At 48.6% G+C, this 16,651-nt stretch overlaps 1 pseudogene; it reads right to left on the bottom strand.

The window, feature by feature from the left end:
* Positions 1–5,663: 5,663 nt before the first annotated feature.
* On the bottom strand, positions 5,664–11,433 carry LOC141963258 (insulin receptor-like; annotated as a pseudogene).
* Between the last annotated feature and the right edge of the window lie 5,218 nt (positions 11,434–16,651).

Raw genomic sequence — 16,651 nt, forward strand, 5'->3', positions numbered from 1 at the left:
AGACGGAAATAACAGTATGTCAGCGTAAGGGACTGTGTTGGACTGTACGTCTCAGGCATTGCTGTTGCACCACCACCACGTCCTGGCCTCAGTGTCCCGTGGACAGGGAGGAGTACGCTCTGGAGAAGAGGAACTGTCCCAGACAAAACCACAGCCTCCGCCCGCAGTTAAACTGGGGGGAAGAAGACGTGCAGGCCGGCACAACCACGGTCAACGCTGGGGCGTGCGCGCACGGAGGGCCACGAGACAGTGAGCCCCATGGAAATGGGCGGACTTTTGGGAGAAATCGGGGACAATAAAAGGACTGCGTACTCCTCTCTCAGGATCTCTCTCTCTCCCTCACAGCCTTGTCTTTACTTTTGGAGCTTGGAGCACCATCACCTGCACCAGGCCTGAGCCAACAGTACGCTGCTGGATTCGTGGTGGTGGTAATTAATCTTGCTGCATCTCTACCGTTTTCTTGCTTAGGCATCCTGACCCTTCCTTTTTCTCTCTGTCCTATCGCTATTACCAGTTGTATGCAAAATAAAGTTCACAAGGTTGTACGGCTTCTGACCTCGTTTGTGTCTTAATCTCACTCTTGGGATCGTTTAAGAACCCTCCCCAATATCAGATCGGGACAGTCAGTTAGCTGCCTCCCCAAGGTCACGTGAGGCCAGAACTTGCTCTGTTACTCTAATGCTGTGAGAACAGAACCGGGCACAAAATATCTATGTGGAACCTGAATCTCTTGCTTTCTCTTCCGGTGCTTTTAATTACAAAACCATGAAAGCTTATTCTGAAAACCTCCATCAAATTAGTTAACACTTAATATGCCTGCTGTAGGAAAAATGTTTTGCCTTGAAGATAGATTTTCTGTGAGTCATGGTATGAGTAATTTTGGGGCATGGATGGAAAAAAATTAGCTTTTGTAAATACAAACATTGAGGGGTATTTTCTTTTACGTTTCTGCAGGTAAATGCCCTGTGCTGGCATGTGTGTGCTGTCTCTCGTGCAGTGTTTGCAGAACGTCTCTAGGAAGACGTACCAGCCGTTACAGCAGAGATAAAGATATCTTCTGCAAACTTGATTGTTTCAGGTATATCATCCAGGAATATAATTTTATGAGACAACATGTTACACTTGCTTATTGCTTTTCACTTAAGCCGCAACTAAAATGCACATCTCAGCTCTTTGGTTTAATTTGCCAGGTTTATTTTCAGTAGTTAAACTTGGGAAACCCCAAGTCGACTACTAAAGTGTGCCCCGCTCCCCTCCCCCTGCCTCGCCCTGGTCCTCGGCCCCTTCCCTCACACCGCTCCTGGCTGACCCCTCACCCGCAAGCTCCATCAGCTGCCCTTTCCCCGTCCCCCCCAGCCCCCCTAGAGTCCCCTCCCTCAGCTGCCACCCCTGCCCCGCTCTCTCTGCCACCCCCTGCTCCCATCACCCCTCCCTGTGCCCTGTCACCCCCGTTCTCACCCCAGCAACCGTCCTCGCCCCAGGCCACCTCTCCTCCCCACTCCCCAGTGATCCCTCCCTCCCAAGCTCCTTGACCCCGCTGCTCTACCCATGGCCTCGCCTCCACCTCCTGACTCTGCTCTGGCCACCCCGCATCATCCTCCTCCCCCACAAATCCTCCCTCTTCCATGTCCTCTCCCTCAGACACAGCACCTGCCACAACCTCTTTCCCTTCAGATCCTCTCTCCTCCAGCCCTCCTCCAGGTCTTCCTCTCTCTCAGACACAGGACCAGCCACAACGTTCTTCCCTGCAAACACTCCCTCCTCAGTGTCATCTCCCCCAGACACCAGAATCGCCACAACATCCTTCCCTGCAAATCCTCCCTCGTCCAGGTCCTCCTCGCCCTCAGGCACACCTCCCAACATGTATTCCCTTCTGAATCCTCTCTCCTCCATGTCCTCTTCTTCATCAGAAAGCTCAATCGGTACTAGGTCTATCCCTGCAAATGCTCCTTGCTTCAGGTCCCCCTCTCCCGCCGACAGAGCACTCGGCACATCTTTCAATTCACATTCTCCTCTTCCAGGTCCTCTTCTCCTGCAGACAGAGCACTTGCCACATCATCCTCCCCTGAAAAACCTCCCTCCTTCATGTTCTCCTCTCCCTCAGACTCCTCTCCCTCAGAGTCCTCCTCATCACTCTCGGAAATGTCCTCAGCCACCCCCTGCCCCTCGGGCTCCATTCTGCCTTCCTCCCAGCCAAGCTCTTCCCCTGCCCCTGACAGCTCCTCCTCCCCAGGTCCCTGCTCTTCGAGTCCTGCCTCGCTCTCCATCCCCTCCACCAGAACTCCCTGTTCCCTGGGTGACACCTCTGTGCCAAACTCACTTTCTTTCCCTGTCCCCTGTCCTTTGGATCTCCCTCTGCCATGGCATTCTCCTCGGGTACAGATTCCTCCACCACGGGCTGGCCTTCTGCCTGCAGCACAGCCACTGCTTCTTCCTCGGGCAGCAAATCTTCCACCCATTCCACTTCTCCTGCATCTTTGGTGCAAACTTCTTCCTCTTTGACAAAATCTGCCTCCTCAGGTGCTTGTGTCTCCCCTACCATCTGTCCTTCTTGTGCCACTTTTTCTGCTGCTCCCTGCACATCAAGTGTTCTTGTTCCTTCTGCCAAGAAAGTTCCATCTGGTGCTATTAAAAAATAATCAAAACAACAGTTTTATTGAGAATTGTGTTAGTGTTACGGCTGTTTTACAGGGTTATTATTAAAGATGCTATCTCTCCCAAGCAATGAGGGGACATCAGCATGGTGATAAAAAGAAAACTTGCTGTGCTGTTTCTCATCATGCACCTTTGCTCTGACTGTGTTTCTAGTGCTGCTGTTCTGGCATCTGGCATAACTAATTTAAGCCAAAATGCCAACGCATGACCATCATTCAACTCTGACAGCTCTGCCTGCCCTCCGGACTCTGCCCCCTTCCCTCACCTGCCCAGCAGGGAGCACAGGTGTAGCTATAAGCTTGACAGTAATGTTCAAAAGTTCAGAAACGGGTGGTGAATTGCTCATGTAAAATATGCACACGCAGGAAAAAGAATACTTGTCTATTCGTATAATGGCTTCCCATGGATTCCGTCATTACATCAGGGGGATAACGTAAGGTCGATTCCTGCCCGCTGGCAATTTCACGGGAATGCCCTCACTGAATTCGGCGCTGTGGGGTCTGTCCCGGGACAGGCCCCCCCCGGCAGCCTGTGCTGCTGCACCAGAGTTCTGTACAAACATGGCAGGTCCCGGTTCTTTAAGAACAGAGAAGTTTTGTGCCACCAAAAGGAACAAGAGCAAGGTCTTTCCCAAGCTACCTTTCCCAAACTGCGCAAAGGCTGTCTGTCTTGCCCCAAACCATCTCCCACTCCTTTTGATTTTACCCTTCTGCACTACTGCTGCACTCTGCAGTTACTGCTTTCTGCTGCTTGCTGGCACAACCGCCTGTGCAAGCAGAGCCCGTCTCTGGACGGCAGACAGAGAAGATTCCAGGCCTGGAGGACACTATCTGCCCGGCCTGTCTCTGCCAGCCGAGTGGAGCTCGTGTCTGGCTTGCCACAACCCTCCCCCTGGCCCCGCTGCTCCCCGCGCCCACCCCTCCCTTCCTGCCCTTCAGAGCCGGGCCCGACTCGCTCCCAGGTCTCCGCAGAGGGAAGTGGAAGGTGCACAAGGAGCCCAGGTGGCTGCAGACAGTGCAGGAGCCAGGAGGAGCAAGGACAGCCTGGGAAGAGAGTTTCCAGAGAGAAGGGAGGTTGGGAAGGAGAGGAGAGAGCTCAGCAGGTTGCTTCCTCCCGCCAGACCCCCCATCACTGAACACTGGACCACACTTCAAAATCAAAACCTCTGCATTTTGCAATACAAGCAATCATGCCTTCATCCAAGAAACATCCTGCACCAGCTTTGTTCCTGATGTTTACTACTAGCTTTCTGTACCTGATCTTTTCGGTTTTTTCTTCTTTTATACATATATATATATATATATATATATATATATAAAAAAGTCAGTTATCCATCACTACCATACTTTTACACTGCTCACGCTGAAAATCCTACCTCATGAATCTGGGAGAGCTCAAGTCCACTACCAAAATCAGTAACATGAAATCATTCTAAACATTTCTAAGGGAAGTTTTGGTAAAATATGAAAACATCCCAAACTGTCATCCCAGCTCAGAGTAAATATTCCTGTCTACACAAAAGTACAGTGTCCAAACTGTCCAGCTGCTTATATTGGGCCGAGTCCAATGTAATGGATTCTGCTGGTCCCTTTAAAACAGACGTTTGGTTCACTTTGCCTGAAAGAAACCAAATGCTGTGTGGTGCATGGCATAGTCTACCTGTTTACCTGCTTCATTAGCAGAAAGAGCAGTTAATTTACTCTGGCTGCTGCTTGCAAAGTATTCCCTTCTGTAAAGTGAGGTCTTGCCTTGGGCAGAATGATAACGGCAACCGTGAGGTTGTTTCAGCATTAAAGTATTCCAAATGAGGCACCGTGGAACCTGAGAAGGTAACAACTAGGAGATTTGGGTCTTTCCAAAGACCACCTGCCTACGAAGCAACCACGTTTCAACCCAGATCCGGAGGGACAATTGCCACGGAAGTCGGGCTGCCCAGGAACTACATGGTCTCTACCTTGGGCTCTGCATCAGAAACACAGATCCCTGTGAAGACCAGCACATGAAAACCACCAGGCTTTGAAACTAAACGGTATCGACAGCTGTCTGCAGTCAGCTGATAAGACTAAGGCAGAAGCAGTTTCATCTGAGGAAGAATTACTGAGGAAAAAGACAAGACCTGACAGACCAGAGACGAGAGGAACCTCCAGCCTCCTGTATACACACTCCAGACGGAAGACAACACACCTTACAAGACTCTGCTCTTAGGCTACATAGAGGAAGGAGGTCAAAAGGCTCCCAGCTGACCAGAAAAAAAACCTTAGAATACCCTGGATTAATGTGACAAAGTACAAGACCGGGCATAACTAGCAGTGTAAAAACAATAGAGAGGGCCTGTTCCTGCCAGCTGTTAGACCCTTAGAGGATGGCAGAAGGAAATGGAAGAGCAGCAGTGCAGACTGAAGTCAGCTTTAACCTGTGGGTTTCTTCACTTTTCAGACTCGCTGCTGCTGGGGAGTGGAAGCTTAAGGTGACCTTCCAGTACGGCTCCCAGCAATGAACAGCTTGGGCTGCAGGGATCAGAAACGTTCTTGGAGGGAACCAAGACAAGCTGAAGGTTCCTCACTGCCAATCAGGCCAACTGCTCACCGGGAGATGAGCTTGAGAGACAAACGGGGCACAGCACGGAGATGGAGGCTGCAGCTCAGCTTCTCCTCATCTGCCAGTCCCACCCTGCCTGCCCCGGCAATGCACCTCCCCACGAGCCCCCGCGCTACCTGGAAGCAAAGGGAAACTCATTAGACTCCTGCCTCCCACAGCTGTTTTCTTGACTGGCAGCCAGTTTTTTCATGGCCTTCATTCTTTACCTAGGACCATTATAACTGTCAACAAAGCAGTTATTTACTGTAATACAGGTTAACTACACAGGACTACAGAAGCCAGCTAGTCACCACCCGATTTTATACAAGTTAGGACAGAAAAGAGCACATGCAGGATTTGATAGAGTAAAAAAGGAAAGGGCAAGGGCAAGCACTTCTATAAAAACACTTCCGATGAATCAGATTTCATCCCTACTCAACAGCCAACTCACCTTCACTGGCATCATACTCCCCGCTTGCTACAACCTCTTCTTCCACACCTGTACAGGAATCATCAGGTTCGGAATTCACGTGATCACCACGTCCAGCTGCCGTTGCTGTTTCCGCCTGGACTGACTGCAATCTTCAAGAACTATCACAAAGTTACAGAAGAGGAAGCCAGAAAGAGAAGCCATTAAAAGGCGAAAGGGGAGCAGAAGTCATCCAGCTGCCTCAGCTTGGTTTAAAATTTGAAATGTTAGGGCAGACCCGATTGGAGCCACGTCAATCTTCACCAGCAATAATTTTATTTTAGGTAGATTAAAACCAAATGGAGACAACCATTAAAAATCCAACGGAAAATTCATGCAGGGGCATCTACTGAACCACAGAGCAGCAATCTTCCACATTTTCACAAGCGGTGAGATTGCTTTTGTCAGGCAGTCTCAGGAGGTTTCACCACAGGAGCAACAATATTGTTTTATAGACATAAAATTGTTATTGTTCTATGAACACTTTGTTTTTTAAAAAAATGTCTATGTTAAGCTCTCAGCTACAGTTCTGATGATTCCTCAGTTCCTCAACTTAAGTGGCTGAAGACCTATGCTTATCTAAAAATAAGTGGAGAAGTATTTTCTGCTCTGTAAATGCAGTGATTATGATGTTTCACAGTCAGGTCATACATCTGACAAAACAGACCTGACAATCTTTCGAAACACAGAGCCCAGGGCAGGGTGACAAACACCGCTGACAACAATTCTCTCTCTTGGGACTGGCAGTATCTCCTTGTCCCAAAGAGCACAGCGAGATCAGAAAACACACAGCAGGAGCCCACCCCAGGTAATCCCACGCTTCTGACAGACCACCCGTTGTGATCTGCCCAGACCCATCCTGCAACCGAACAACCCCGGAGGAGCACTCTGCACCTTTTGCTTTCTTCTGCATATGCAATTTTCTCCGATAAATTAGTTCTGCACTGCTAATGACAGCACCGGTTAGGAGAAATCCTCTCAGATGGGTCTCCTCGGGACAAAACCAGAACAGTGCCTGTCGGTCTCCTCTCAACACCGCCCTGAGAAGGACCCTTGGAGGCACAAGAAAGGACTGAAAACCAATTCTTTCATTGCTCTACACTTGGTTTCTTGACAATTCTTTATTTGCTATAAAATTTACCTCAATAACCCCCAGGTAGATGGGGACAAATCTCTATGCAATTTAGGAAGTCGTTCCTAGCTGTAATTTTTAGGATTCAATGATTTTTCCTGTCCTTCCTTGACCTGCACCATCCCTGAATCTCAGGTAGTCTCCTGGCAGCAGAGATGATGCAGGACTGGACTAAGAAGCAAATGCTGTTACCTACTTACCATTCGGACTATCTGTCTGTACTGGATAGAGGATCTCTGTGCAAGCCCAGAGCCATGAAACCGTGTGTGCTGGATGGAAGCACACAGGAACTGTGCTAATAAAGAACCACACTATTGTCTTAGGCCAGCTCAGGACCAGATTACTAGCTTGACACACTCCATCAATAGAGCATAAGATTCTGTCCTCTAGGTTTTTAAGGTTTGTTCTTCTTCAGTAGTCCTTGCTCCACTCATCTGAGTCTAGTGGTGAAAGTGCCTAAACTGAAGTTTCTTTCACACAAGAGAGGGGTTCCAGAAGCAAACGTCTTTGAAGGCCTCAGCATTATTCAATGAACAGCACATTACTGAATGCAAACCAACAGCACATTAATTCTGAACGCAAACCAAAACAAAAGCAACACACAAGATGGTCAGAGTAACCCAGCAGAGCATCAAGCAGCAGCATTCCAATTGTTTATGCCACACAAGACTATCTTAGATGCACTGCAGTGAACTGAAAGCAATAGAAACAGAACCAAAACCTTCTGTTAAAATAAAGGAAATGCATTCTGCATCCCACAGCCGTGCAGAGGGGCTGTACTCCCCGCTCCCCTCGTCACTCTCAGGACCCTCCTCATCACTGTCCTCACTTCCAACACGCTGCTTTCCGATGGCCTGAGATCCTCCCCATTGTTCCCCTGCTGCTTGCATCCCGCTCCTTGTCTTCCTCAAGGAGACTTTCTCCTGACTCCGCCCATTTGAGCTCCCCAGGAACTTCAGGACTCTGACGCTGTACTGCTGTTGTATCTTCATCAACAATTCCAGCGTCTTCCCTCGCTGTGAGATCTGGGTTTGCCTTTTCCTCTTCATCTGCTTCAGCCTCAGAAAGGCTCGCTGCGATTTTTTGTATTATGTGCTCGGAAGATCTCGCGATGTACGGGAACAATAGAGGCGCATGAGAGATCTCATGATGTACGGGAAGAACAGGGAACTAAAGACCTCGCGATGTGCAGAAAGGCGTATATAAAGCGATTGCACGGTTAATAAAATTGAGCAAATAGCAACCACCATATTGGCGTTTGTGCTTTTGTTCCCGCGAAGGTTTTAACCTCCTGCAAGGGTTAGCTCTGATCTGAGCGCCACATGTCTGTGGATTGGCAGGTAGAAAAAGACAGCTAATGCCTTACCACAACACTGCAACAGCCTTCTAAGGGAAATAAAGCAAGGAGGTGATACAAGGAAATGATCACCTGCTTTGCAACTTCTTTACTTATAGCAACTTATATCGACTCCTGAATATTGCTTAATAATCCTGCTTGCCCTGACTGCTCTGTGAAAGCTTACCAAGGGCTACTGTGTTCAGCCCTGGGGGACACCACTCGTGACTGGCTGCCAACTGGATTTAACTCCCTTCACCACCACTCTTTGGGCCCGGCCAGCCAGCCAGTTTTTGACTCAGCAAAGCGTGTGCCTATCCAAGCCTCGAGCAGCCGGTTTCGCCAGGAGAATGCTGTGGGAAACGGTGTCAAAGGCCTTTCTACAGTCAAGGTAAACTCCATCCACAGCCTTTCCCTCATCCAGTAAACAGGTCGCCCTTCGTAGAAGGAGATCAGGTTTGTCAGGCAGGACCTGCCTTTCCTAAACCCATGCTGACTGGGCCTGAGCATCTGGGTGTCCCGCATGTGGTGTGTGATGGTATTCAGGTTGAGCTGCTCCATCAGCTTCCTGGGTACCGACATCAAGCTGACAGGCCTGTAATTTCCCGGATCATCCTTCCATCCTTCTTATAGATGGGCATCCTCTTCAAGTGGCCCAAATGCTTTCCTATACTTCCCACTTCCTTTTCATGAGGTTAATATTGTGCAACAAATTCTAGATTGCACTAATTGAGAGACACAGCTTCTGCTTTTATCGCATAAAGCAAGATAATAGATTAAAGAAAAAGTCCACCTACCAACCCGAAATGGCTCACAGTCTTAATAACTCAAATTTTCTGGTAGTCAACTCCCAAGATCAAGAAGTTTACAGACTCCTACAAAGGTTTCATTCAGGGGGAACAGGAGAACTTGAATTTCATCATATCCTCTAGGGAACAAAGCCTATATTTCAGATATCCATCTTCATATTCCAGGAATGCAGCCCTTCGGGATTCACTAAGGGCCTGTCCGATACTGCAGATCATTTTCCTGGTCACTTCTATTTGCCTGTTCCACTTTTTTTTTCCTATTACCTTACTCCACCTCCAGATGACGCAATATGCAAGTAAAAGGCTGAGCCCACCTTTACAATTAGATTGTCAAAAACATCAGACTGCTTCAAATGGGGTATAAACAGAGAAGAATGCAAGGACAATTGGCAGGAAATCCTGTTTCAGAGGGAATTGTTCCTTCCACAAGTGGACTGAGAGACATATAGCATTCTTATTACATTAAAAATAAACGTGGAAAAAAATGCAAAATATGAAAATCATCTTTGGCAGATCTAGACTGAGGTCTAGGACACGGCATTTCCAGCGTCTTTGTTGTCTGCATTCTTCAGCAAAGACACTCTCTGCATGAACACATTGCACTGAACCAAGAACTACATTTTTACGGCAATAAAACTAAGTATGTATGTACAAAATGTTATAAAAATGTCAGCTGCAAAAGTACAAAACCTTCGGAACACACTTGGCTGCCATAACAGCATCAGGCTAGACCCAAAAAGACTACATATTCTCTCCCTTCCGACCCAAAATGTAACATGAGTTGGCCTTAACTGAACAAATTTGCTTTTCACTAGAAATTGGCCACAAGCTGGCCCCCAGACAACCCCTTAATCCACAGAGCTACTCCCCCTGCTCCAAAAGCACAGCTAAAAAGAGGCATGCTAATACAGTTGAAGAACTGGAGTTCAGGGGTTGCAGCAGCAGCAGCTAAATTTCTGACCATACCTTCTCCCCTGAACAAAACCCCAGGTCAAAGCCCAGGTATTTCACCCTCCCCGGGACTCCTGCTGCGGGCAATCCCCACCCAGGTCCTCTCTCCTCCTTCTCCTTTTCCCTTCAGCTCTGACTTGGCTTCCAGCTTCTTGCTCTGTGCAAGCATTGCTCACTCACCCACAGGCCTTACACCTTCCTACACCAGTAATGCTTCGGTCAAAATGGAATTGCACCTGTACAGAGTTGGGCTTCTTCCATCAGACTTTTCTCTCCTGTTCTGTTGCTGCCTGCAGCAGCCTTTCAGTCAGTCTGGACTTTTAATCCCTTACCAAAACCTCAGCAGAGATACTAATACCACCTTAAATATGACACAAGGTACCAGATACACCCAGAGTCAGTTACACTTGTGAGCTTTAGGCAGTCCCTAACGTGGCAAAGAAACCAAAGACGACATTCTTGCATACTTTATTCACACAGGTGAAAACTGATAAAACAGCCCCAACCCATAGGCCCTCTCTTCACCTGAATCATGTTAATTTTGAGCCTTGCTTTTAGGAAGCTGTGCTTAAAGGTAGCAGGTTAATAGGCACCTATTATCCCACCAATAGGTCTGACAGGTTAAAAACTGACAGCAAAACCACAGCTGACATGCACCACGCCCCAGACTCACCTCTCTGACAGCCATCGTGGGTCCAGCAGCGTTCACTGAAAATGCCATTTATCACAGTAGGTGCACGGTTGCTCTTCCCTCTCACGGCTCCTGGACACACATCTCCACACTCTTCTTTGTCATCCTTGTTGGCCACGATGTAATTATCTTCTACAGAATCTAAAATCCTTGACCAGCCCATCGTGGACAAGTCACATGATTCATTGTTCTTCTCAATCCGCACAGAGCCTCGAGTAACGTCCATCAGGTTACAGAGGCCGATCTCCTGCAGGTGAACCATCTCAAGAATGACCAGCGCCGAGTTAAAAAACAGAGGAGTTCCTCCACTCGCAGTGAGGTTGGGAAAAGTCCCTTTAAACTCGTCAGGCCACGCACACAAAAAAGAAGCAACTAGTTTATAACCATAGTCAGTTTAGGAAAGCTGAGCTCACGGAAATCTTCAGGCTTGGTTTTAAACATCAGCAAGATTTGCAAGTGCAGTTCTCCAGCGTGTTCAGCCGGGTCAGACTGTTGTGACTGTCCGTGCTTCTGCAGACTGGAAGGCAAAGAACAATGTTATTCATTTATTTAATAAAATGTAATTGGTTTAGTTTTCTAAATACACATTTCTGTCCAACCGCACCATAACACATAGCTACACTCAGAACTCACGACCAGGACCCTTTCAGTAAAGCGTGCTTCAAGTGCTAAGAAATATCCTGTGGGGAACATTCCCTGGTGGAGGATTACAAAAGAAGACTGAAGGGGTATTTCCTAATTTTTTTCTGCCATCTTGGTTTGCTGGATGTTACCTCTATCACAACAGCCGTTGTAACACCAGTTCTTAGGCATCGTTTGGTGTTTACAGAAGTAAGAGATGTCTATGCAACAGAGTCTGCTTTCTTTAGATATTGCCAGTGGCACATCTACTCATCTCAGATTGTGCCATTAATGCCAGTGGATTAGAGGAAGTAGTTTAGAATGGCTGCAGGGAGGGGCAGAAAGGACAAGAACAATGGCTAGGAAATGGTAGTGCTGCGGCAGAGAGCGGAAGAACCTGGACGTACACACCTGCACGAGTACAGCCCACACTCTCGCCCAGACTTTGCTGACAGCAGTCATTTACTACACTAGTAGTAAAAGAATGCCCTAAGCATTCTTTTCAGATTAGGTGTTTGGGCTTTTTTGATATTATTTTCTCAAGGTTGCGAATCTCCCTGCCTTGACTATCCAGACAGCTTATTTAGTAGAACCAGAAACACCAAGACCGGCAAAGTGAACAATTACATGAAACATAAATTAGAAGGTAGACTGAATAACATGAATCCAGGCCCCAGCAAAAGGAAAAGACAGAAAGCAAAAGCTTTGAACAGGGAAATACTTTTCTAATCTCTCAGCACAGGTAAGAAACCAAGAAAGAAATTCAGGGGGCCATGCCTGTACAGCACAACCAAAGCCCCGGGGATAACCCTTTTCAACCCAAACTTCACAGAAATATACGGCTGGACCTTGAAGTTCAAGGGAGAAGCCTGTGGAAAGGCAAACCTGCTTGGCAACACAACACTGCAAAACAACCTGTCCTGTTCAGGGGAATGCTTTATTAATTATTTTTTTAAGACTGCGTCCACTTTAGGGATTCTCTTTTGGCTACAGCTGAGACAGCCCAGCCCTGCCCCTCTCCCCACTAAGATTTTCAAGCACAGGATCGTTGCTCTGTTTGTCACCGTATGTAAAGCTCACCAACTATAAAATTATCATGCCACAGCTCCAAGAAATCACCCAGCAATAATCAGGCCGTACAAAATTGATGTGGACACAGATGTTTAATAGTGACAATTGTCTGGCTCCTCATGGTTTTACACAGACCACTGCTGTCTGGGATAAAAATAAGTTCTATGCAAATGCCTTCATGATTATTCAAAACTCTGCTCCCCTGCAATTAAAAAAAATAAATCTGGCAACACTAATACAGGATCTGAAGCAATCTTATTGCCCAGTGGGATTTTCTGTCACTAGACCCAAGTCGTTTCATAAATTGCTTTCTGGAAGAAGAAGCTAATGCACACAGTGCCTCGAAGAGCAACTTTTTCAAAGTGGGAAAGGAAATCTGATGACCAATTACCAGCAACCTCTTTGCCCCATGAAAAGCTGCAGCCAGACTGGAAGTAAGCCAGAAAGCTGTCTTGATGCACATCCCAACCGTGGGCTAAAAGAACTGGGAAGCAACAGATTCAGTTTAAGTACTCTAAATAGCTAATTGTCAATAATTAAGACAGGAATTTCCAAGGAAGCAAGTGTGTGACAGGGCAGGCCAGTGGTTTCTTCATGAAAGGAGAAACAACAGAAGGGCAAATAAAACTCAATCACTGAAATTCGATGTACAGGACACCGGTACAGCTGAAGCTACCTGATAAATGCAAAATCCAACATCTTGCTTCTTATTTACTGCTTGCTGAGCACACAGGCCACATACAGCAAGCTAAGGTGGTCCCACGGCCCAACGGCCGTGTCCCAGGATAAACTACTACCTGGAGTAATCTGACTGTGCACAGCTGACCTGAAGGAAAGGTCAAAAAATACAGCTCAGCTCTACAGACTAAGAATTACTTCCGAGAGTAAAAGCTCTAGGCTTTTATTGTGGCTTAAGGCCACAAAATGCATCTATACACTAAGCATAATTACCCGAGTCTTTCACCATTTTCACTAGAATTAGGTAAATCACTAGAAACTGGCCACAAGCTGGCCCCCAGACAACCCCTTAATCCACAGAGCTCCCCTGCTCCAAGACGCAGCTAAAAGGAGGCAAGTGAAGCTTGGGAGTAAACAGCAAAGCATCCTGAAGGGTTAAATCATCATATAAATCTACCAGAGCTGGAAGCACACAGCCACAATCCATCAGCTGTCTGCATCTTAGAAATATTTCTGTATTTTTCACCAGCTCTCAAACAGAATGCATTATTTGTTATTAGTGCTGCCAGCACAGACCAAACAGGAGGTTCTACGCGTCCTGGCAAATCGGGATGTGATCCGAGTTGTTCAAACTCTGCTGCTTTCAAAGCTGAGCAACAGCAACGTAATAAACTGGCACCTTGTCTGCTGGGCTTCAGGGGTTCCAGCACTGGGGGCTCCTGCACAAGGCCTCTTCATGGAAGGCAATGGCAGAGGCCAGCCTCAGCCTGGAACAGAAACTGAGGAGAAATTTAAAGCAAATTAGGGTGGGTTTTGTGTTTGTGTTGTTGGTTTGTTTTTTTGGGTTGGTTTTTTGGTTGGTTTTTTTTTTTTCTGAAATAAACAATAGAACAAAAGGCTAATAGAATTCTAAATGTACAAAGATTAAAAGGGTTTATACAGATTTTTCCACAGTGAGAGAAAATTGCACTTGAGAATTACTTTTCATGTTTGACTTTAGTTTGGCTTTTAAGTGATGAATACCACCATGGTATCGGAGCTTTTTTTAACCACCTCAAGGATCAAGGAGAAGAGTAAAGAGTTAAGAACATTTGAAAGAAAATCTGCTTTTGTTGCAGCGTCCTCATGCGTTCTCATGCTGAGTTCCACTCAGCAGTTTGTAACTTCTGTTCATGCAGAAGCTGCTTAAGCCACCCCATCAAGTTATTGTTACCAAGACAGCAAGAAGCAGTTCTAAGCAAAGCAATAAGTGGTTTTCTGTTGGAGAACGGCTTGCAGAGAGCAAGGCCATGGGTCTCTGCAGGAGCTGGACACAGCCACCTGAGGTAAACAGAGGAAAAAACCAGGGTACAGTTATGCTAACAACAGACTGTTATGTTAACAAAGAGAGAAACTGAGGTACACAATGGCCTTGATGGTAAAAACAACCTTGGGAAAGGAGGCAGGCCAGAAGAGGGAAGATGTTGTGACATACCTGAAATGCCACAAGGGGCTGGGATATTATAATGTAGCCTTTTACATGTATCCAATAGATCTGTGAGTAGTATGCATGGTTATTGTAGAGTGCTTATATAAGGGGTGACTTCTTTCAATAAAGTTGAAGCTTGCTCTATCATTCACATTGAATCGGCTGCTTGCTTCCTCCGCCCGCAGCAGTTTTCCACAACTTCTCTTGATAGTATTGCTTCTGCAGGGGCAGGGGAATTAATCAACAATTCAGTATGAAGGCTATGCAGGTGTGATCCCAGAAGAGGGAGACCAAAGTTGAGCAGTCAATTAGAATGCAGACAACCTGGTCACAAAAAATACATAAATCAGCTTTCAGGAAAACCCAAATCTCAAATCGATTCTCCAGTAGGAGGCCCAAACCTATTGCTGGTCAAACGACTGGCAAAATCGTTACTAAACATAAATGCCCCAATTTCAGCAGAAACAGGCCCCATGTCCAGCAGCACAGCATTGTTCTGCCAGAGAGGAAACACTCCTCCATCCCTAGTTACCAAGTGACTCAAAGTAACTTAAAAAAAACACCATTACAGACACGTTTCATCAGAGCCCCAAGAAAAAAAGTTGCAAGGCTTGCTTTTTATAAACAAACCAACAAAAAAATCCCAAGATGCCAAAGCCTCTTGAACAAACTCGTTTGGTACCAACCTTAAAGTACTGAATGAAGAAACTGGATCGGACGTCAAAGGTTGGTTTTCAAGACAGAGTCTAACCAGGGGAACTTAAGCCCTGTTTCCAGTAAAGCATGTGGGTACCAAACCTTAACGACTCCCTGCTTCAGAGCTCTGGCCATCACGGAAGACCAGAATAAGGCAGCACTGCACAGAAAGATCACAAACCATTTAAGCTGTTCGTCAATCCCGCATTTTTATAGCGTTCACTGCCTACTTGAATAAGCAAATTACTTAAGAACAATTACACTCACTTCGGTCAAGTCAAAAGCTTTGCAATTCTGTGTAAGGCTCACTTTCAGAAGTGGTGTTGGGGAACTGGAAACAGGGCTTTGGGGTGTGTCTGGGGATAAGTGCTGAGCGAGGAAAACATCCTGTCAAGTGGCAGGTTAGTAGAAGCTGTAGGACAGCTTCTAGCCACTGGAGCGAGAGTTTAATGAGCACTCAACTATCTAATGGTGACATATCAACTTTTAAACTCCGGTTTTCCACCTCAGCCGTTTAGGTCTGAGCAGTGAGGCACAGGGAGACATGGACCCCCAAGTGAGCCTGTCGATAAACCTCCAGCCCCTGCGGTCACACCTCACTCCGCTGCCTCCCCTCTCTCAGCGCTCCAGGCCGCGCTGCCGCGCTGCGGGCAAACCTCTCCCGGGGCCGCTGCCTTTCGTGCCGAAGGCCCCTGGAACCCCCCAGCCCGGCCTCGGCAGCCGGGTTCGCTGTTCCCTCCCGCTCTCCTCCTTACTCCAAGGCAGAAGCAGAGTCCCGGCGGGTCAGGAGGCGCCGGCGGGTCCCTCCTCAGGCGACCCGGGGGGAGCTGCCGCCCGTGCCGGTACCGCGCCAGCTCCCACCGCGGCCGCCCCCCCCCGGCCACAAAGGCCCGAAGCGCGGCGGGGCCGCCCCGCGCCGCCCGCCCCGGCCCCTCCCGCCGCGGGGCCGCCGCCGCCCGGGCCCCGCCGCCCGCCTCGGCCGCGCCCCCGGCCCCGACTCACCGGCCCCGCGGCTCCGGCCGCCCCGGGCCGCCGGCGCCACGGCCACGGGCAGCGCCGCCGCCGCTCCCGGGCCCGGCCCGCGCCGCTGGACCGGCCCCGGCTTCGCATCGGCGGTGACAGACCCGGAGAAAGGCGCCGCGGCGGCCCCTTTAGAGCGACCGGCCCCGACCGGCCCCGGCCCCGGCGGGGAACAAGGGGCTGCCCCGTCAGCGGGGAGCGGGGCGGCGGCAGAGGGGACGTGGGGCCTGGCTCGGCACCCTGAGACGTCCCCTCCCGTCCCCGCCCGGCAGCTCCGGCAGCCGAGGCCACAGGGCAAAGCCCGCTGCCTCTGCCCCAGGCTGCCTTGCCCTGGGGGCTGCTGGCAGGAGGGGACAGCGGGTGGTGACAGCCTGGGGGGGACAGGAGGTCGGGCCCTGACGGGCGCGGGGCTGTTGGGAGGGACCCCACAGGCCCAGGGGCTGGCGGGAGGGAGCTGATGCTGCGTGGTGAAGGCCT

The sequence above is a fragment of the Athene noctua genome, chromosome 8, assembly GCF_965140245.1.
Source record: "Athene noctua chromosome 8, bAthNoc1.hap1.1, whole genome shotgun sequence".
Taxonomy (NCBI): Eukaryota; Metazoa; Chordata; class Aves; order Strigiformes; family Strigidae; genus Athene; species Athene noctua.